The 20682-nt window shown below is 42.0% G+C and overlaps 2 long non-coding RNA genes and 1 gene segment (V, D, J or C); 2 read left to right on the top strand and 1 right to left on the bottom strand.

The window, feature by feature from the left end:
• LOC309500425 overlaps positions 1 to 20682 on the bottom strand; it is a 149413-nt gene that overhangs the window by 48327 nt on the left and 80404 nt on the right. The gene's annotated exons all lie outside the window — the stretch shown is intronic.
• Positions 10522 to 11406, top strand: LOC309500496 (T cell receptor alpha variable 12-3-like). The segment is given in 2 exons: positions 10522 to 10901; positions 10994 to 11406.
• On the top strand, positions 16621 to 20412 carry LOC309500433. 2 transcript variants are annotated; one of them, XR_014206583.1, is made up of 3 exons: positions 16621 to 18677; positions 18773 to 19544; positions 19638 to 20412. It is a non-coding gene; the product is annotated as an uncharacterized lncRNA (long non-coding RNA). The 2 variants fall into 2 exon arrangements; XR_014206584.1 differs by lacking the exon at positions 19638 to 20412 and having other exon boundaries at positions 18773 to 19617.

Here is a 20682-nt window from a genome sequence, read left to right as displayed (position 1 = left end):
ATTTGGGCCGGCTGACTCTCATGTAATCCTGAGTCCCAGGCCCGGATGGCCAAAGTTCCCACCACTACTTTTTGGGACCAGGTATTGAACTTGCAAGTACACTGGAAGCGGCAGACCCAGGCTGCATAAATTTGGTCAACCAGAAATGGGAACATTTCCCATAACACCGGTGATAAGAAGAATGGCATCTACGCTATTGTTAGTCTGTCTGTCTCATCCTTATTCTGCGGAACAGTAGCCAGCCGGATCTTGGCCGTGTCCACATCAGATGGTGGACCTGCACCAAGACCTCATTGCAGCCCTGAACGTCAGCAGAGACCGGGTCTACTAGACAGTCCTGTGTGAAGATCTTGTTGATGTGACAGCCATTGGCACAGATCCTCAGTAAAGACCACAAGAACCAGACAAGTCCTCTGCTCAGGCCCCTATGGCCAGCTTCATCTCTATTGCTGTTATTGTACAAAGTAAAATGTTGTTAAGCGACATCTCCACATCTTACTAGGCTTTGTTTGTCATTGTGCTGCTTCTTGTTCAAAAACAACTTTTTTTTATCAGTTCTAGTTTGAACTGATATACATCTCGGTCTATATTAGTGCTGTCTTTGAAGAGCAGAGGAATCACCAAACCTGATTTGAGTTACAGACAATTAGGACATAATGAGTGTGTGGAAACACTTACAGGTGTCTGACATGAACGTTAAAGCTATACATCCAATCTATTTGCAAAGTGGTTACAAATGCACTTGAATGAAGCAAAGGAAAAACAAATTACATCCCCAAGTCAAAAATTTCTAGTGACTGGTCACATCTAAATTTTTCAATTACTCTGACGTATTATTTCTCATTGAGCCAAAGTTAACAGACTATTGCAACAAGAATTACACTTGGGCCAATTAAAAAATTTAGATGTGACCAGTCACTAGAAAATTTTGACTTGGAGAGGTTAGACATTTTTACAGTGTAAAAGCAATTTTCAGAGATTAATAAAAACAGCATCAAAAGGTGTAAGAAAACTTTCAAGAGGCAAAATTGTTTTAAAGAGAAAAGGTTTATTCTTTGAGGATTCTTTTCACAGCCGCAGCCACCCAGCTGTGAAACAGAATGACCTAGTGGACTCAATGAAACATAGACATTTTATACAGGTTTCTGACATTCTTGACTCCTCCTTTCCCAGTTTCTGTAAATTTCCTTAAAGACATCTTATATCTCAAGCTGGTATGGACTGGTCCCCCCCCCAGAACACATGCTGTTCTTTGTCCCTGAGAAGTCAAAAGGCCTTCATCTACAATCTAAATGACCTCCTGCTTCCCTCAGGAGGGGGCCTGGGACCCTATTATTATACGACACCCTGTATTCCTTAACTAAAACTCTTTCTCGTGCCCCAGGTGGTTGTTCTCTTTCCTGGCCCATCTGGCATTATTGTGTTTGTTCTTTTATGTCCCCTTCAGCTGTAAGAGATCCTCACAGAAACATATGACTAAATGATATTAACAGTTAGGAAAACGATGAAAATTAAGTAATACTGAATTTTTCCATCACAACAGTGTAGAAACTTGTGATTTGATGGCTGAAATGACCCACAAATGGGCGGTGTTCACCCAAAAATAAATATAAGCTGATCCAATTTCAAAAGGGCACATATGTAGAACTATGAAATACATAATACCAGAATTCTAAGTAATGTATTGATGTATTTTAGTAAACCATAACAATTCAGACCAGTAGATTTTGAGACATTTTAGTCCTAATATTGCCGGTGCTTTTTATGCTTATGATCAAAGCTTTTCCTACTTTTCTGCATATTCTGAACACCAAGACAGTGAGAAAAAGGCTGTAACTGCCAATTATAATATATCAGAAAAATAATGGGAACAATGAAGTCATTTGAATTAGTAATAAGTAATTAATTGAAAAGTAATTTGAGTGGCAACATGAAATATGAGTTATATTATATCCCTTTAATACTGCCCTTTTGTTCACAATTAAAAAATAATTATATACAAATGTTACAACTATTAAAACATCTCAAATGATTCTCATGAATAATATACAGGGGTTGGACAATGAAACTGATCTGGTTAGACCACAATAATTTATTAGTATGATGTAGGGCCTCATTTTGCGGCCAAAACAGCAACAATTCGTCTTGGGAATTACAGATACGTGTCCTGCTCAGTGGCCAGAGGGATTTTGAGCCATTCCTCTTCCAGAACAGTGGCCAGGTCACTACGTGATGCTGGTGGAGGAAAGCATTTTCTGACTTGCTCCTTCAAAAATACCCCAAAGTTGCTCAAAAATATATAGATCAGGTGACTGTGCAGGCCATGGGAGATGTTCAACTTCACTTTCAGGTTCATCAAACCATTCTGTCACAAGTCTTGCTGTGTGTGGATTCACATGTCTCACATGAAGTCATGCCACCCCCTTTCAGGGTACAATGTTTGAACACATGGTCCTCCAGAATGGTTCAGTAGTCCTTGGCAGTGACGTGCCCATCAAGCATGGTAGGGAATGCCATTATATTGCAGCCCAAACCATCACTGATCCCCCTGCTTCACTCTGGGCAGGAACAGTTCGGGTGAAAAGAAATCTGAAGAAAACATTGTGAAAGGCTTTACTGCATGCATTTTCGTGTTGGATAGCCGCAAATGTGGAACTTCATCGCTGATGAAGCACGCAGATAACTGTGGTAACAAATCAAGCAGTTCTATCGAACAGTATTTTTCAAATTTAACACTGTTAAGTATATGCGGTCTGCAGGGCGTGTTTGAACCCAAAACTGTCAAATGTATAGGCTTGACGAAATTGCGTGGTTGTAGTGTTGTAGCCGCGTCTGTTCGATTGGTAAAATGTTAAGGCTACTCAGTTTTGTGGTAACGTTAGCCATGTTCTTCATGTACCGGCCTTTTGACAGCTTCGGCTGAAGTTGTCCTTGTGTTAATGGTCGTTCTATTTTAAGCGGGTCGGGTTGGGTGCGGATTTTAATTAGTGCTGCTGTCGGAAAACGGGTCGGATGCGGTTGTAAGCACTGCGGGTGCGGGCGAGTGCAGATTTACAAAATCGGACCCGTGCAGGACTCTGAGGTGCACATTTAATTCTGCAGTGAGTTGGGCAGCAGCGCTTTTATTTAATTTTTTGGATAAAATCTGTGTTGAACTCTGATATGTCTCCCATTATGTTGTGTGGATTGCAATAGCCTATGTTATGTACAGCTATGCTATTGCTCTGCTAATTCAACCTTCACACTCTGTTCTTACTGATGGAATGTAAAATCAGTGAAGATTGACCACTAGACTACGCCATCGCTCCAACATTATATTGGCCAGTGTTTCAGAATTGTCCAACCTTTGTATAGCAGGGCATACAGATATGTCACAGGATGGCAGTGTACATACACATAAATTCACATATAGAGAAACATAAATTATACAATTACATTATACATTTACATTCTATTATTAATAACCCTATAAACAGAAAACATGGCCCTATAAATAGAAATGAAATAATTTGATTATTAGATTATTCATATTTCCTGATATTTCCATGCTTATAAAAACTCTTTAAAGATTGTTGCACTAAGGAATAATGAGTCACTTCACAGACAAATTTAGCTCATAAAAAAAAAAAAAAAAATTAAATTGAAATGAAATGAAATGGTGCAGGTCTTTTATTACATTAAAGGGATAGTTCACTTTGAAATAAAATGTTGGTATGTTTTAGCTTACCTCAAGGGCATCCAAGATGTAGGTGTCTTTTTTTCCGCAGTAGTTTCAATTTTGATATTTTTAGGTCAAACCGTTCTTGTCTGTCAGTCATATAATGCAGGTCTATGGTCATTATCTCAAAGAGCATGCACAGAGTCCAAATTAAAACAATTCCCCATCGTCCAAATTAAACAATTCCCCATCGTAAGTGCACATTGATGGCCTAAGACACGAAACGAGCGGTTTGTGTGAGAAAACGAACCGTAGCCAAGGCGACATCTAGTGTATATCTATGCACCAGTCTGCGCACACTTCACACAGCAGGATGCGCGCGCGCCCTCAGATCACTTGGACGTGGCTGTGTTCAAGAGGTGAAAACGATATACTGTTCGTTTTCTCACACAAACCGGTCGTTTCGTGTCTTAGGCCATCAATGTGCACTTACGATGGGGAATTGTTTAATTTGGATGATGGGGAATTGTTTTAATTTGGACTCTGTGCATGCTCTTTGAGATAGTGACCATAGACCTGCATTATATGACTGACAGACAAGAACGGTTTGACCTAAAAATATCAAAATTGAAACTGCTGCGGAAAAAAAAAACACCTACATCTTGGATGCCCTTGAGGTAAGCTAAAACATACCAAAATTTAATTTCAAAGTGAACTATCCCTTTAAGATTGAGATCCACTTATGCAATACTTGCAGTTAACCATAAGAGGGCAGTAGTTACTCAATATTACCTTTGACTACAGAACCTTTCAAGCTCCTCCTTGGTTCATCATTATAAAAGCAAAAGCAAAACTCTCATATTCACTGATTTACTTCAAGGTGTCTTCAACATAGACACAGTCATGTCACACAGGTTGAAGAATATATTTCTCTTCACACTATTCCTTTTTGGTATGAATCTTTATTTAATGCAGCTATACATTCATTAAATTGCTTACATTTTGTACTGTAGCCTACTGTACATTCATTTTTTTTTTTTTTTTTTTTTACTTTTGCAGAGTGCAGATCAGAGGACACAGTTGATCAGCCAGACAAACACGTGACTGAAGCTGAAGGAAGATCTGTGACATTACAGTGTAATTATAAAACAGATTCAGCACAAGAAAATGTATTTTGGTACATCCAGAGAGCAAATGACTTTCCTAAATACATCCTGAGGAGAAGCAAATATGGAGGAGAAAATGGCACTGAGTTCCAGGAGAGATTTCACTCTGAACTTTCATCAAATTCAGTTCCTCTTATGATCAAGGATGTGTGTGTGTCTGACTCTGCTGTGTATTACTGCGCTCTGCAGCCCACTGTGATAAAACTGAAGTCAAACCACATACAAAAACTCATGAGCTGAATCTCAGCCAAGACAGTTTAACATTCTCTTCAGATCATGAAATAGTGCTTTTGAAGAATCAATTTATACACAGAATTCTATAATAAATAGTGTAAATGTTAACACAGAGAGGGAGTCAGGAGACGAGCGGTGAGTCAAGTCCAGCATGACTAACTCCTGTTTCTCATTGCAGTAATTGGCATGGAGAGACCGGATGTAAGGCCGCTGACTATATGGAAAAGGGGGAGATAGACTACGGAAAACGCCTCGGTTACGACTGTAACCTCGGTTCCCTGAAGAGGGAACGAGCGTTGCGTCGAGAAAATGACGCTGTGGGAACGCTTTGCGTGATGACGTCTTGAAGCACATGTAAAATCAGTCCAATGGTGTGGCGGAACGTCAGAGGCGGGTGACGTCACGTACCAGGAAGCTATAAAAGCCGGCCCGAAACAGAAAACGAAAGCTTCGTAAAGTCTGAAGTCGCGCTGACAGGCATGAAGGAGATATGGCAAGGCGACGCAACGCTCGTTCCCTCTTCAGGGAACCGAGGTTACAGTCGTAACCGAGGCGTTCCCTTTCAAGGGAACTCCCGTTGCGTCGAGAAAATGACGCTGTGGGAACGTCTATACCAACGCCTCCATAGCTACAAATGTCTGTCCTGTGTGAAATCCGTAGAGCAGCACTAGGAAGACAAGACATGAGACCCTGGAGCAGAGTCTAGATCCAGAGAGTAAAACCTGACGAAAGTGTGCGGTGAGGACCAGCCTGCCGCATCACAGACGTCCTGTAAAGAAACTCCTGAAATAAGGGCCTTAGAGGCCGCCATACTCCTAGTAGAGAGCGACCGGACAGCCAAAGGAGAAGGCTGTCCAGCCGCCTCATAAGCCAGTGAGATAGTCTCAACCACCCACTTGCTCATCCTTTGCTTAGACACTGGACCTCCCTTGTTAGGGGAGCAAAAGTCACTTTTACGCCACAGGGCAGCTCTGTGGACATACGCGTCTAACGCCCGAACAGGGCAAAGCAAATTATTCGCCTCCTGGTCCGATTTCGAAAGGGAGGAGGACCTCCAAGTGCCACGAAGGAAACGAGATACCAAGGGGTCTTTCCCCACAGACATTCCACCCAAAGGACTGTGGTAAGCACCTATGGCCGCCACATAGACCTTTAAAGTGGACGGGGTCAGACCTGCAGTGAACCGTTCCTGCAGGAACTCCAGCACTGTACCAATTGGGCAGTGGACTGGGTCCAACCGACGGTCACTACACCAAGAAGTGAATACTCTCCACTTCAGGGCATAAAGTTTCCTCGTGGAGGGAGCTCTGGACTGTAGAATGGTCTCAACAACCTCGGTTGAGAGACCTGACTCTATGAGCTGGGCCCCCTCAGAGGCCAAGCCCACAGGTTCCATAGTTCTGGCCGAGGGTGAAATATCGAGCCCTCTGCCTGGGACAGAAGGTCCCTCCTGACGGGTAACTCCAGAGGATGCCCGTCGAGGAGGGACACAAGATCGGGAAACCCGGTCCCTGCGAACTCTTTCCAGAACTCCCGGGAGCAGAGCAACTGGGGGAAAGGCGTACAGACGTAGCCTCGGCCACGTCTGTACCATAGCATCCAGTCCCAGAGGAGCTGGATGCGTGAAGGAGAACCAAAGTGGACAGTGAGACGTCTCTCGAGACGCAAACAGATCCACTTATAATTTCCATATCAGCTCCACCCCCTCGGGGGTGGAGCCACCATTCCCCGGGCCTCGGCCCCTGTCTCGACAGAGTGTCTGCTCCTATATTCTGGACCCCGGGGATGTAGGCTGCCTTGAGTGACAGCAACTTCCCCTGGGACCACAAGAGGATATGGCATGCCAGCGCAAACCCCCTTGATATAGGCGACTACCGACGTGTTGTCCGTATGTACTACACATGGTGTCCCCTGAGACCTGTGATAAAGCTCCTCAGAGCCCGGAAGACAGCTAACATCTCTAGGCTATAGAATGCCAGGAACGATGATGGTCTTCCCACAGACCTTGAGATGAGCGACCCACAGGATCGCTCCCCAACCCGTGAGGGAAGCATCCGTCGTTAGCAGTTTGCGACGACAAGGAGCTCCCAGCACTGGGCCCTGGGACAGGAACCAAGGTTTCTTCCACATAACCAAGGCACGTAGGCATCACCGCGTGACCTTGATTGTGCGAAATGGGTTGCCCCTCGGGGAAAAACCCTCTGGTCCTGAGCCACCACTGCAGGGGCCTCATGAGCAGCAGTCCAAAAGGTATCCCGTTGGAAGCTGCTGCCATGAGACCCAACAGTCTCTGGAACTGTTTGACAGTGAGTAGCTGGCCTAGCTTTACACTTCTCACAGCTGCCAGGATGGAATCGAAGCGTGGCGATGACAGGCGCGCCTGCATCGACACTGAATCCCAAACCACGCCTAAAAAAGTGGTCCTCTAAAATGGAGAAAGCACACTCTTCTTGGCGTTCAGCCGTAACCCCAACTCTTTCATATGGGCGAGAACAACATCTCGATGTTGAACCGCCATCTAATGCGACTGAGCTAAAATCAACCAATCGTCGATGTAGTTCGTGATGCGAATACCCCGGAGGCGCAGAGGCGCCAGAGCTGCATCCACGCATTTGGTGAAAGTGCGGGGTGATAAAGCAAGGCCGAATGGAAGAACTCGATATTGGTATGCTTTGCCCCCGAAAGCAAACCTCAGAAACTTCCAATGACACGGACGGATGGAAATATGCGTCCTTGAGGTCTATCGTGACAAACCAGTCCTCGGACCTGATCTGTGGCACGATTTGTCTCAAGGTTAACATTTTGAACTTGAGCTGCATGTACTCGTACAGAACTCGAAGATCTAAAATGGGACGCACTCCCCCGTCCTTTTTTGGAACTATGAAGTACCGGTTGTAAAACCCGGTTTCCCTGTTGGAGGGGGGTACATATTCTATGGCCCCTTTCTCTAACAGAGTGTTTACTTCCTGTTCCATAACCAGAACCTGCTCGGGGCCCACCACTGTGGGCAGGACCCCCATAAACCGCGGTGGGCGTTAATAGAATTGTATCTAATACCCTTTTTCCACGGTCTGCAGGACCCAACGAGAAACATTTGACAGTAGCTTCCACGCTGTCAAAGATTCTACTAGAGGTACCAGTCTCTCGAGACTGGTTTCTGGATTTTGTTGCTGTTGAGTAGTCGGTTCGTCGCCCTGTAACGGCGCACCGGCAGGGAACGACCAAACAGACTGCTCCAGCACCCTCCTCAGAGGGGGCGGGCATCCCGAGGCCACTACGTTTCCGGGTGGACCTTGAGATATGTGCTCGCCGGAGACCGCTGCGCCCTGTAACACCGGAGGCGGCAGGGTTGGCAGAACGGTCCCCTGAGGGCACCGAAGAGAGACGGCACCGTATTTTTCTCCTGCTGTTGAGTAGTCGGTTCGTCGCCCTGTAACGGCGCACCGGCAGGGAACGACCAAACAGACTGCTCTAGCACCCTCCTCAGAGGGGGCGGGCATCCCGAGGCCACTACGTTTCCGGGTGGACCTTGAGATATGTGCTCGCCGGAGACCGCTGCGCCCTGTAACACCAGAGGTGGCAGGGTTGGCAGAACGGTCCCCTGAGGGCACCGAAGAGAGACGGGCACCGTGAAAAGAGGTGTTAACCGCTCTGCTTCGGGGGGACTACCCTCATTTGTCCTGAGCCCTCAGACATCAGGACTTTTCCCCAGCAGCCTTCTTGGCGGTAATAACGGTCCGCAGATCCGTTTTACCCCTCGAAGACTGCTGGGTTTGAGAGCGCCCTCCGTGTCCCCGAGATTTTTGTGGGGGAGCACGAGAGGACACACTCTGTTTTTGAGTGGCACGATGTTCAGCGCTCTTTTTAGAGGAGTGAGGCTGCTCCCGCTCAGCAGCCTCAATGAAAGAACGGCGGGGGAGAAGTTTTTGTAATGCAGCTGCCTGATTAGCAGCTTCCTGAGATTTAGCTACCGCACTGTTTACTGCATCACCAAATAAACCAACAGTGGAAACCGGAGCATCTAAGAGAACGAGCTTTTCTTTCTCTTTTATATCGCTCAAATTGAGCCACAGATGCCTCTCAGTGGCCACCAGGGCTGCCATAGACCGCCCGATTGATTTAGCGGTCTCCTTGGTGGCCCTGAGAGACAGATCTGTGGCTCTGCGTAGTTCAGCCACTGTGTCAGGACCAATTCCCCCGCCCTCCTCTAAATCCCCCAATAATTCTGCCTGATAGGCTTGCATAATAGACATCGTATGCAGACACGCTGCAGCTTGACCAGCGGCTGCATACGATTTATGAACCAGAGATGATGTGAATTTTACTGGCTTAGAGGGAAGTGAAGGAGCTTTCAGGGAAGATGCCGTTGCTGGAGAGAGATAGCTCGCAAGCGTCTCCTCCACCTTCGGCATCTCCCCATAACCATATTCTTTATATTTGTGAATGTAAGAATAGTGGGATGTTTGTGGTGCATACACTCTGTATGAAACCGGTTTTCCCCACGATTTCGACACCTCGGTGTGGAGATCGGGGAAAAACGGAAGGCTTCTTCGCTGAGGCTGTGTACGAGATGGCAGGAAGCGTTCGTCGAGCTTACTTTTCGAACGAACGTCCTGCCTATCCTCTGGCCACTCAATAGATAGTCTGTCAACTGCTCTAGTAATAACATCGAGCAGTTCCTCAAACGCATGAGACTGAGGTGGCGAATCCTCAGACTCAGCTTCAATACTCACAACATCCAACTCCTCAGAGCTGGACAGTTGCAGTATTGGTGCCTCTATCGGGGGGGAAGAAACCGCAATGCGTGCTTCCACACCCTGATGAGAGGCACTGGATCTGTCAGATTGATGCTGAGATAAGGCAGAGCCCGTCTCAACATCCACTGACAGATCCATTTGCGAACCCCAGGTCTGAGATCGCCGCCGAGCCTCAGCCGCGGCGGGACCCGAGCCCTGGGGAACGCGATCGGGATTGAACCGAGCCAAGCGGGATCGGAGCGTGCGCAATGGAAGCGCGTCGCAATGCACACAGTCACCACCCTCGAGTGCTGACTGGGCATGCTCCTCACCCAAACAAACAACACAAAGAGTGTGAGTATCACCTCCCGTTAAATAACGCGGGCAGGGATGGACACACACTCTAAACTGCTGCTTGCTCGCCATACTGAATATATATATATAATATAGACAGACAACACCAAATAACAAGGACAGATTCAACACAGAGCGCAACTGAAGACTCAGAAAGCTTTCGTTTTCTGTTTCGGGCCGGCTTTTATAGCTTCCTGGTACGTGACGTCACCCGCCTCTGACGTTCCGCCACACCATTGGACTGATTTTACATGTGCTTCAAGACGTCATCACGCAAAGCGTTCCCACAGCGTCATTTTCTCGACGCAACGGGAGTTCCCTTGAAAGGGAACTAGTGTGTGGTGTCTGTATTGTTAAAAAAATTTATAATAAAAAACAACAACAACTATTGTTTAAACTGTTGCTTTATTAAAGATTGTTCAATAAAATAATTTACGAGTTCGCCACAGACGAGTTCTTCCTTACAATGAATCTCATCACAAACATATTTCAAAATCACACATAAACACATTAATAACACAGAGAAAACAAGAGAAAACACTGATGAGTGTGATTGGCTCTTTCTTCTGTTCCCCATGTGTGAAATATAGACATGATGTTGCTCAGAGTGGAGGGACTCAGAGTTCACAGATCTGACATGATCTCATCGTGTCTGAAAGAGACTGAGGACGAAACGATTCAGTCTGACTCTTCTCACAGTGAACACTTGTACAATGGATCTTCATTCAGTTATTCTGTTCTGTGCTTCAGCTGGTGTGTGTTTCTTTAATTGATTGATTCATTAATTGTTGACTGTTTACAAAGAAATCTTTCTATAAAAGTAACTAATTTCTCTTCTGTTTCAGCTGCTGTCTTTGGAAATACCATCAAATCAGACACAACAGATGTTGGTGCTGATGAGGGACAAACTGTGAAGTTGTCCTGTAGTTATTCCCCCACTGGGTTTACAGAGTATCTCTTCTGGTACCGTCAGTATGGAAGATCAAAGCCTGAATTTCTTGTATCAACCAACAGTGCTGCAAAACAGCCTGATGTGTCTAATGTAGATTCAAGACTCTCTGTTAATATAACAAAAAAGGAACAAATCCATGTGGATCTGGAGATCTCCTCCGCTACAGTGTCAGACTCTGCTGTGTATTACTGTGCTCTGAGGCCCACAGTCACAGGAAACACAGAAACACTGTACAAAAACCTTTCCTTATGTAATCCAATGAGAACAAGCAATACAAAGAGACAAAGACTAAAAGAGAATCTGTAAACTGCAGATGTAAGTAAGTAGATTACTGGATTAAAATCAAACTGATAAAAAGCTTATGAATCACAGCATACAAAAAAATGAACTATTTTAATCAATATGACATTCAAAAGTGAATGAAGCATCCTCATATTGTTAATTATACATTAAATCCATACAAAAGTAGTTTCAACTCATTATCACATGTAACAGATTGTGCAAGTACAATGTGCCACAAGGTGTCAGTGTTCTCAGACATTCTGCAGCAATGAACAACAGAACAAATTTATATTTGTACTAAATTGTAAGTAAAGAGCCTGAAAAGAACTGACAATTTTTTTGTATTTTTTTCCCTTCATAAATAATACTATTAAATCAGAATCAGAATCAGAAAGAGCTTTATTGCCAAGTGTGCTTGCACCCACAAGGAATTTTTCTTGGTACTGAAGCTTCCAGTGCACATATACAAATACAAATACAACAAGAAACATAGTAATGCAAATTCTAAGAATAAAATGTATAAAAAAAATAAAATAAAATAGTATAAAAAGTAAAAAAAGGGGTCACAGTTGGGTTTAGTCTGAATAAACATTTACAGATTATGAACATATTTACAGTATGTTGAGTAGTATGAATTATAATATAAATATAAATATCACCTGAGTTAGAGAATATTACACTAGACAGTGGGAGTCTAGTGCATGTTACAGATTATGAACATATTTACAGTATTTTGAGTAGTATGAATAATATAAATATAAATATCACCTGACTTAGAGAATATTGCACTAGACAGTGGGAGTATTGCACTTACAGGCATATGCATTGGGGGGCATGTTAAGTGTTCAGAAGGGAAATGGCCTGTGGAAAGAAACTGTTCCTGTGCCTGGATGTTCTTGTGGCCAGTGATCTGTGTCGCCGTCCTGACGGTAACAGTTCAAACAGGGGGTGTCCAGGGTGAGTGGAGTCTGTGATGATTTTACCTGGTCTCTTCCTCACTCTGGAAGAGTACAGGTCCTGGAGGGTTGGCAAGGGGGCACCAATAATCCTCTCTGCAGTCCGGACTGTCCGTTGTAGTCTCCTGATGTCCGATTTGGTAGCTGAACCAAACCAGACAGTGATGGAAGTGCTTAAAACAGACTCAATGACGGCTGAGTAGAACTGGATCAGCAGCTCCTGTGGCAGATTGAACTTCTTCAGCTGGCGAAGGAAGTACAGTCTCTGCTGGGCCTTTTTCACAATGGAGTCAATGTGATTTGCCCACTTCAGGTCCTGAGAGATGGTAGAGCCCAGGAACCTGAATGACTCCACTGCTTCCAGAGTGCTGTTCATGATGGTGAGAGGGGGAGTGCTGGGGATTTTCTCCTGAAGTCCACAATCATCTCCACTGTTTTGAGCGTGTTCAGCTCAAGGTTGTTATAGCTGCACCAGACAGCCAGCTGTTCAACCCCCCGTCTGTAAGCAGACTCGTCACCATTTTGGATGAGACCGATGACGGTGGTGTCTTCTGCAAATTTCAGGAGCTTGACAGAGGGGTCTTTAGAAGTGCAGTCATTAGTGTACAGGGAGAAGAGCAGTGGGGAGAGAACGCACCCTTGGGGGGCGCCAGTGCTGATGGTGAGGGTCCTGGATGAGAGCTTCCCCAGTCTCACTCGCTGCTGCCGGTCCGTCAGGAAGCTGGAGATCCACTGACAGATTGAGGATGGCATGGAGAGCTGAGTCAGTTTGGCTGTGAGAAGATCAGGGATGATGGTATTGAAGGCCGAACTGAAGTCCACAAATAAGATCCGTGCATAAGTCCCAGGTCTGTCAAGATGTTGCAGGATATAGTGCAGTCCCATGTTGACTGCATCATCCACAGACCTGTTTGCTCTGTAAGCAAACTGAAAGGGATCCAGCAGGGGTCCAGTGATGTCCTTCAGATAGGCCAACACCAGTCTTTCAAACGACTTCATGACCACAGACGTGAGAGCGACAGGTCTGTAGTCATTAAGTCCAGTGATTTTAGGTTTTTTGGGAACCGGAATGATAGTGGAGCGTTTGAAGCAGCAGGGAACTTCACACTGCTCCAATGATCTGTTGAAGATCTGAGTGAAGACTGGGGCCAGTTGGTCAGCGCAGGCTTTTAGACAAGCAGATGAGATGCCGTCTGGGCCTGAAGCTTTCCTAGTCTTCTGTTTTTTGAAGACTCGGCTCACGTCCTCCACACAGACCTTAAGCTCAGGTTGGATGGCAGAAGGGGGGAGGAGAGGGGTTGCAGGAGGTGATGGTGGATGTGTGAAGTGCACATCAGAGCGGGTGTGAGGTGTGAGTCTGGGCTTCTCAAACCTGCAATAGAATGCATTGAGAGTGTCAGCCAAAAAACATACTATTAATGAAGGTTCAAAGCTTTGTTTTTACCCTCAGAGATCAGGAAGTGTCTGAATGTCTTGATAAGTGAACAGCAGAAAGCATCAGTAACACACAGTAAGAGCACAGAGCACTGAGAGCTTTAACACACAACTGATCTGATCATATTCACCATGAACAAATACATGCTACTGGTTTTCATTATGGTGTCAGGTGTGTCAATTATGTTTACTTCAGTTCAGATAATTTAGCAACAACTTAAAAACACTTTTAAAACACTGTCTGTTATTTTATTGATTTCCTTTCAAAACAACTGTACACTTTACTGATATACAATGTTTAACTTAAGACAAAATGAGTTAATATTATGCTTAATGTTTGCAGATGTGATGGCTGTGGATAAAATTGAGCCAAACCGAGGGACCGATATCATCAAAACAGAAGGAGAGTCTGTAACGCTGAGCTGCTCGTATGATTCAGACAGTGAATATGTACGTCTGTACTGGTACAGACAATATCCCAAAGGACAGCCTCAATATTTATTACGTGAAGGAGCTCGATCAAACTATGTTAAAGACAGCTCTGATCCTCGATTTCAGTCAAGTACTTCTCGCATAATTACTGAACTCATTATTAGTAGTGCGACTGTGTCAGATTCAGCTCTTTATTACTGTGCTCTAAGAGTTGAAGCCCAGTGATACAAAACATTAAACTACTCGTACAAAAACGTACAGCCTTTTTCACTTTGAAGCTCTTATGAAAACCAAATCAAAACCTCAGTGTGAGATAATAACTGCAAACACCTGTGTGAGGTTGAGGTTGGTGAATTTATTTTTAATAAAAGGAATAAAAGAGCAAACAAAGCTTTTCAAAAACGTGCAAATGTGTTAAAATACTTAATAAGCATTACAAGCTGAAGTGTTGTAAAATACATGAAGATACATTTTTTAAGGCTTTATAGACCAATATGTTGAGGTTGAGAGTGACTCTTGAGGTACAGCACCAGTTCCAGTATTGCAAAAGAGGCCAGCTTGGCATGCCAATTTTGCAAATGCAGCTTGAAGTACTTTTAAGTTTTAGCTCCATGTCGCGTTGATCTATACACCATTTCATGTTGTAGCTATTTTTATTGGCTAGTCATAGATGTACAGTACGTTGTGGCAGCAGTGCGATTCATCTTGCTCTTCATCATGCATCAATGCATCTTGCATTCATCAGTGCGATCCAGTCTACATTCATGTCGTATATATATGCTTTTGTTGGCTATAAAGGACTCTGGAATTTTGATGCACTTGTTGTGCTTTTCTGTGTTAAAGGGTTAGTTCACCCAAAAATGAAAATTCTGTCAGTAATTACTCACCCTCATGTTGTTCCAACCGCGTAAGACCTTCGTTCATCTTCGGAACACAAATTAAGATATTTTTGATGAAATCTGAGTGCTGGGTCACTCTCCATGCTAGGTGGCCCAAACTTGCTGGCCCAGAAAAGTTATTAAAGAGATCGTTAATATAGTCCAAGTGACTGCCGTGGCTCAATCTTAAGTATATCAAGCGACGAGAATACTTTTTGTGCGCAAAAACAAACAAAAAGAACGACTTTATTCCACTATTCATTTCCTTCTCTCTGGGCCTCTAGTTGGTTCACGTAGTGTTTTTGCGCTGCGCGTCACACACATGACCAGCGTCGGCCAATAGTGAGCCTACGTGGTGACGTGTAACACAGACGCGCTGCGCAAAAACACTACGAGGCCCAGAGAGAAGGAAATGAATAGTGGAATAAAGTCGTTATTTTTGTTCGTTTTTGCGCACAAAAAGTATTCTCGTCGCTTGATATACTTAAGATTGAGCCACTGTAGTCACTTGGACTATATTAACGATCTCTTTAATAACTTTTCTGGGCCAGCAAGTTTGGGCCACCTAGCAGCCTATGGAGAGTGACCCAGCACTCAGATTTCATCAAAAAATATCTTAATTTGTGTTCCGAAGATGTAAGAAGGTCTTACGCGGTTGGAACAACATGAGGGTGAGTAATTACTGACAGAATTTTCATTTTTGGGTGAACTAACCCTTTAAAGTCTGATGTTTATGCATTTGATGAATTACTTGAAGTTTATTACCTGAATGTACCTGTTTTTGCCTTGTTTGAAGAATAAACTTCAGTCCTAAACTAAATAAACTAAATAAAAGTCCATATATCTCCCTGTGGTATCTTGTCACAACACTGATAAACAGATACATTTGTTTAACATAATAGCAGTAATGACCAGGCCCAAAAATCTCTTCATTCAAAATAATGCTTATTTTGTATCAAAGTATCAAAAGAGGAGGGACTCCAGATCTGACATGATCTCATCGTGTCTGAAAGAGACTGAGGATGAAACGATTCAGTCTGACTCTTCTCACAGTGAACACTTGTACAATGGATCTTCATTCAGTTATTCTGTTCTGTGTCTCAGTTGGTATGTATTATTTGATTAATTTCTGTATTAAATTAATAAAAACACTAAACCTACAAATGTTCCTCTTTCTTTTCAGCTACTGTCTTTGGAAATGTCATCAAACCAGGCGAAACAAATGTAGTTGCTGAGAAGGGCTCAAATGTTACATTGTCCTATAGTTATTCCTCTACAACTACAGATAATCTCTACTGGTACCGTCAGTATGGAAGATCAAAACCCGAATATCTTGTACTCACCTACAGTAGTGCAACAGAAGCTCGGGTGTCTGGTGTAGATCCAAGATTCTCTGTTGAAGTTGAAAAAAAGGAACAAATCCATGTGTATCTGAAGATCTCCTCTGCTACAGTATCAGACTCTGCTCTGTATTACTGTGCTCTGCAGCCCACAGTCACAGGAAACACATCAGCTCTATACAAAAACCTGTTATACTGAGAGATGAGAGAGAAACACAGAGACAGAGAAAATGACAGTGAGAAAAAAAAAGCTGTAACTGTCAATTACAGTAATATAGAGATGCTTGTTTTTTTTTCTCTTCATTATTACAATAATTGTGTGTCTGTGAGACAATATGAAATATGTGTTACATTAAATCCCAATAATACTGCCCTTTAGTTCACAATGAAATTCAGAATATCAATTTTTTTTTAAAACGTCAATTGTAACAAATATTAAAACATCTCAAATTATTGTAATGCCTAATACATATTGCGGGTAGGGTCTGCATAATCATATAAGTAAGGTGTACACAAATTCTAATAGAGAAACATTACAATTACGTTATACATTTATATTTTACACTCTAAAAAATGTTGGATTGTTTCAACACATGGACAAACCCAACCACTGTTTTAAATTTATGAATTACATTTTTAAACCCAATTTGTACATATTTGACCAAAACGTGTTGAAACAACCAAACATTTTATAAACTATATTAAAATTATAAAAATAGAGATTTAAATGTATTCATATTTTTTTAATTTTACAAAAAACACATTAGCTGAATCTCAGCCAAGAAATTTAACTTGTGCTTCCGTTTGCAGGTGTTTTGTTTCTAATTTACTGTTAGGCCCATTAAATAATAATAAGGATAAACAATATTTAAAAAGTATAGGCTATAATTATCTAACTAATAAAAAATTTACCTCAAAACATAACATGCTAAATGGGAATATCTAGCATAAAAAATTTATTGTCAGAATGTCGTCTCTCAGTTGTTGAATTTTGCGCAGACGTTGCCACAACGTAAATGTGTTTGCTCAGCCCGATCTCATGAAAGTGCGAATACCACGAATTGTATTTGTAGTAGCCTAGCCTACTTATGATACGCAGTTTTCGCGTGCATATGATACGCACTTTATGGCGTGTAATAGGCACGCACTCCGCACCCCTAATCCTAACCAAGGGGTTTACAGTGTGTAGCATATGCACGCAAAAAACATTCTTGGCGTATAAATGGCACGAGAAATAAAATTTGTGGTTTAGATAGGCACTTTCATGAGATTGTGTTTCATAATCTGTTACTGGGCCGGCCCTCTGTCAAATTTTAAAACCCAGTGTGGCCCTTGAGCCAAAAAGTTTGCCCACCCCTGCTATACACTCTTAGAAGAAAAGGTTCTATATTGTATAGAACTTTAAAGGGTTCTGTCAAGCACATCATATATAGAACAGTTTAGGGTTCCCTCGTGGAATCATTTTATTGATTTAAATTAAATAATTAAATTAAAGAATTAAACAGCTTGTAAAGATTGTAAAGTAAAGTACAGCTTATTTTATCACGAGAAAAAAATTAAATAACCAGTTAAACATGAATCATTTAAGAGATTTCTCCTTATATAGAACCTTTTTGGCGTCAATTGAGTCAAAAACCCAAGGGTTCTCTACTGAACCTTTGAGAAAGAGTGTTAGTACGTTTAGTTAATTAATATAAGGACACCTTAAAATAATGTGTAAATTTAACATTAATTGTATGGATCGTCATTCCACTTCCTGATATTCTAATTCCAATTCAGCTTCCAGTGGAGTGTGACCAATTCAATTTAAATTCATGAAAGGGGGCCAGTTTTTTAAGTTCTGAATTTTGTCTAATGCTGTTTGATATAATTTGATTTAATATGCAGAGTAACCAGTAACCAGAGTAAAAATGTATATTTCTCAAACTTTTCAAACATAGCATTCTTTGTAAATGTATTTTCAGGACAATATATTTCCTATTTAAAACATATTCCAAAATCACACATAAAACACATTAATAGCACATAAACAAGAGAAAACACTGATGAGTGTGATTGGCTCTTTCTTCTGTTCCCCATGTGTGAAATATAGACATGATGTTGCTCAGAGAGGAGGGACTCAGAGTTCACAGATCTGACATGATCTCATCGTGTCTGAAAGAGACTGAGGACGAAACGATTCAGTCTGACTCTTCTCACAGTGAACACTTGTACAATGGATCTTCATTCAGTTATTCTGTTCTGTGCTTCAGCTGGTAGGTGCTATTTGGTTAATTATTATATATATATATATTTTTTTTAATTAAAAACATTGCACTAAAAACGTACAAATGTATATTTTCTGTTTCAGCTGCTGTATTTGGAAATGTCATCAAACCAAACAAAACTGATGTTTTTGCTGAGGAGGGCTCAAGTGTTACATTGTCCTGTAGTTTTTCTGCCTCTGGAGGTTCAGATTATCTCTTCTGGTATCGTCAGTATGGAAGATCAAAACCTGAATTTCTTGTACTCACATACAGCGCTGCAAAAGAAGTTCAGGTGTCTAAAGTAGATCCAAGATTCAGTGCTAACATTACAAGAAGGGAACATGTGGATCTGGAGATCTCCTCTGCTACAGTGTCAGACTCTGCTGTGTATTACTGTGCTCTGAGGCCCACAGTCACAGGAAACACAGAAACACTGTACAAAAACCTGTTACAATGAGACAAACACAGAGATGGTGAAAAGAAAGCTAGTATAAAAATATGTAATGAATCTAATGCAACAATGTTTAAAACATTACAATTCTAAATTGAATCAAACAGCCAATTACAATGTGAATTTGTGTGACAGTATGAACGATAAATATTAAAACCATACAATGAGGTCCTGCATTCCTCTATGAGATGACTGTTTCAGCTATGCAATACTTGCAGTTAACCATAAGAGGGCAGTAGTTACTCAATATTACCTTTGACCACAGAACCTTTCATGGGTATCCACAAGCTCCTCCTTGGATCATCATTATAAAAGCAAAAGCAAAACTCTCTTATTCACTGATTTACGTCAAGGTGTCTTCAACATAGACACAGTCATGTCACACAGGTTGAAGAATATATTTCTCTTCACACTATTCCTTTTTGGTATGAATCTTCATTTAATACAGCTACACATTTATTAAATTGCTTAAATGTTGTATTGTATTGTTCATAAAAACATTTCTTAAACTTTTGCAGAGTGCAGATCAGAGGACACAGTTGATCAGCCAGACAAACACATGACTGAAGCTGAAGGAAGATCTGTGACATTACAGTGTAAATATAAAACAGATTCAGCACAAGAAGATTTATTCTGGTACATCCAGAGAGCAAATGACTTTCCTAAATACATCCTGAGGAGAAGCAAATATGGAGGAGAAAATGGCACTGAGTTCCAGGAGAGATTTCACTCTGAACTTTCATCAAATTCAGTTCCTCTGATGATCAAGGATGTGTGTGTGTCTGACTCTGCTGTGTATTACTGCGCTCTGAAGCCCACTGTGACAAAGCTGAAGTCAAACCACATACAAAAACTCTGGTATAAATATGTGTGTGATTGTTTCTTTACAATAAGCATTCCTGAAATGTAAAAGCTATAATAAAATCATACTGAGGGTAAAAGTGAAATTAAAATGCTCATCATACAATCAATTTAAAATGATTTATCCATCAATCTCAAAAACACTTATCCTCTGTAGGGCCATGGCAATATAATATTATCTCAATTTTAATTTCATTTAATTGCATGATTTTACTTTAGTTTTAATTATGCAATAGGGTTCAGACGTTACATTATCCTGTAGTTTTTCCTCCACCGGATTTTCAGATAATCTCCACTGGTATCGTCAGGAAAATCAAAACCTGAATTTCTTGTACAAGATTCACTGTTGAAGCTGAAAAAAAGGAACAAACTCATGTGTATCTGGAGATCTTCTGTGTATTACTGTGCCCTTGAGTCCGCAGTGACAGTAAACACATCAGCGCTATACAAAAACCTGTTATAATGAGAGAGAAGAAAGAAACATAGAGACCGGGATGAAGACAGATGTAACTGACAATTACAGTATTATATGTCAGAAAAGTAATAGGACCAATGAATGAAGGTAGCAACCAAAATCAAAAGGCAGAAACAGATTTATTTTCTTTCAAATTATAAGGCCTGAATTTGTGTGGCAATGTGAAAGATTTACATTACATTCAATTACATTAAATCCATATGAACTTGTAAAATCTGTTATTCAGA

This window comes from Leuciscus leuciscus (assembly GCF_965113295.1).
Source record: "Leuciscus leuciscus genome assembly, chromosome: 6".
Taxonomy (NCBI): domain Eukaryota; kingdom Metazoa; phylum Chordata; class Actinopteri; order Cypriniformes; family Leuciscidae; genus Leuciscus; species Leuciscus leuciscus.
The sequence above is the reverse complement of the archived record's forward strand: the minus strand, read 5'-3'. Positions and strand labels throughout refer to the sequence as shown.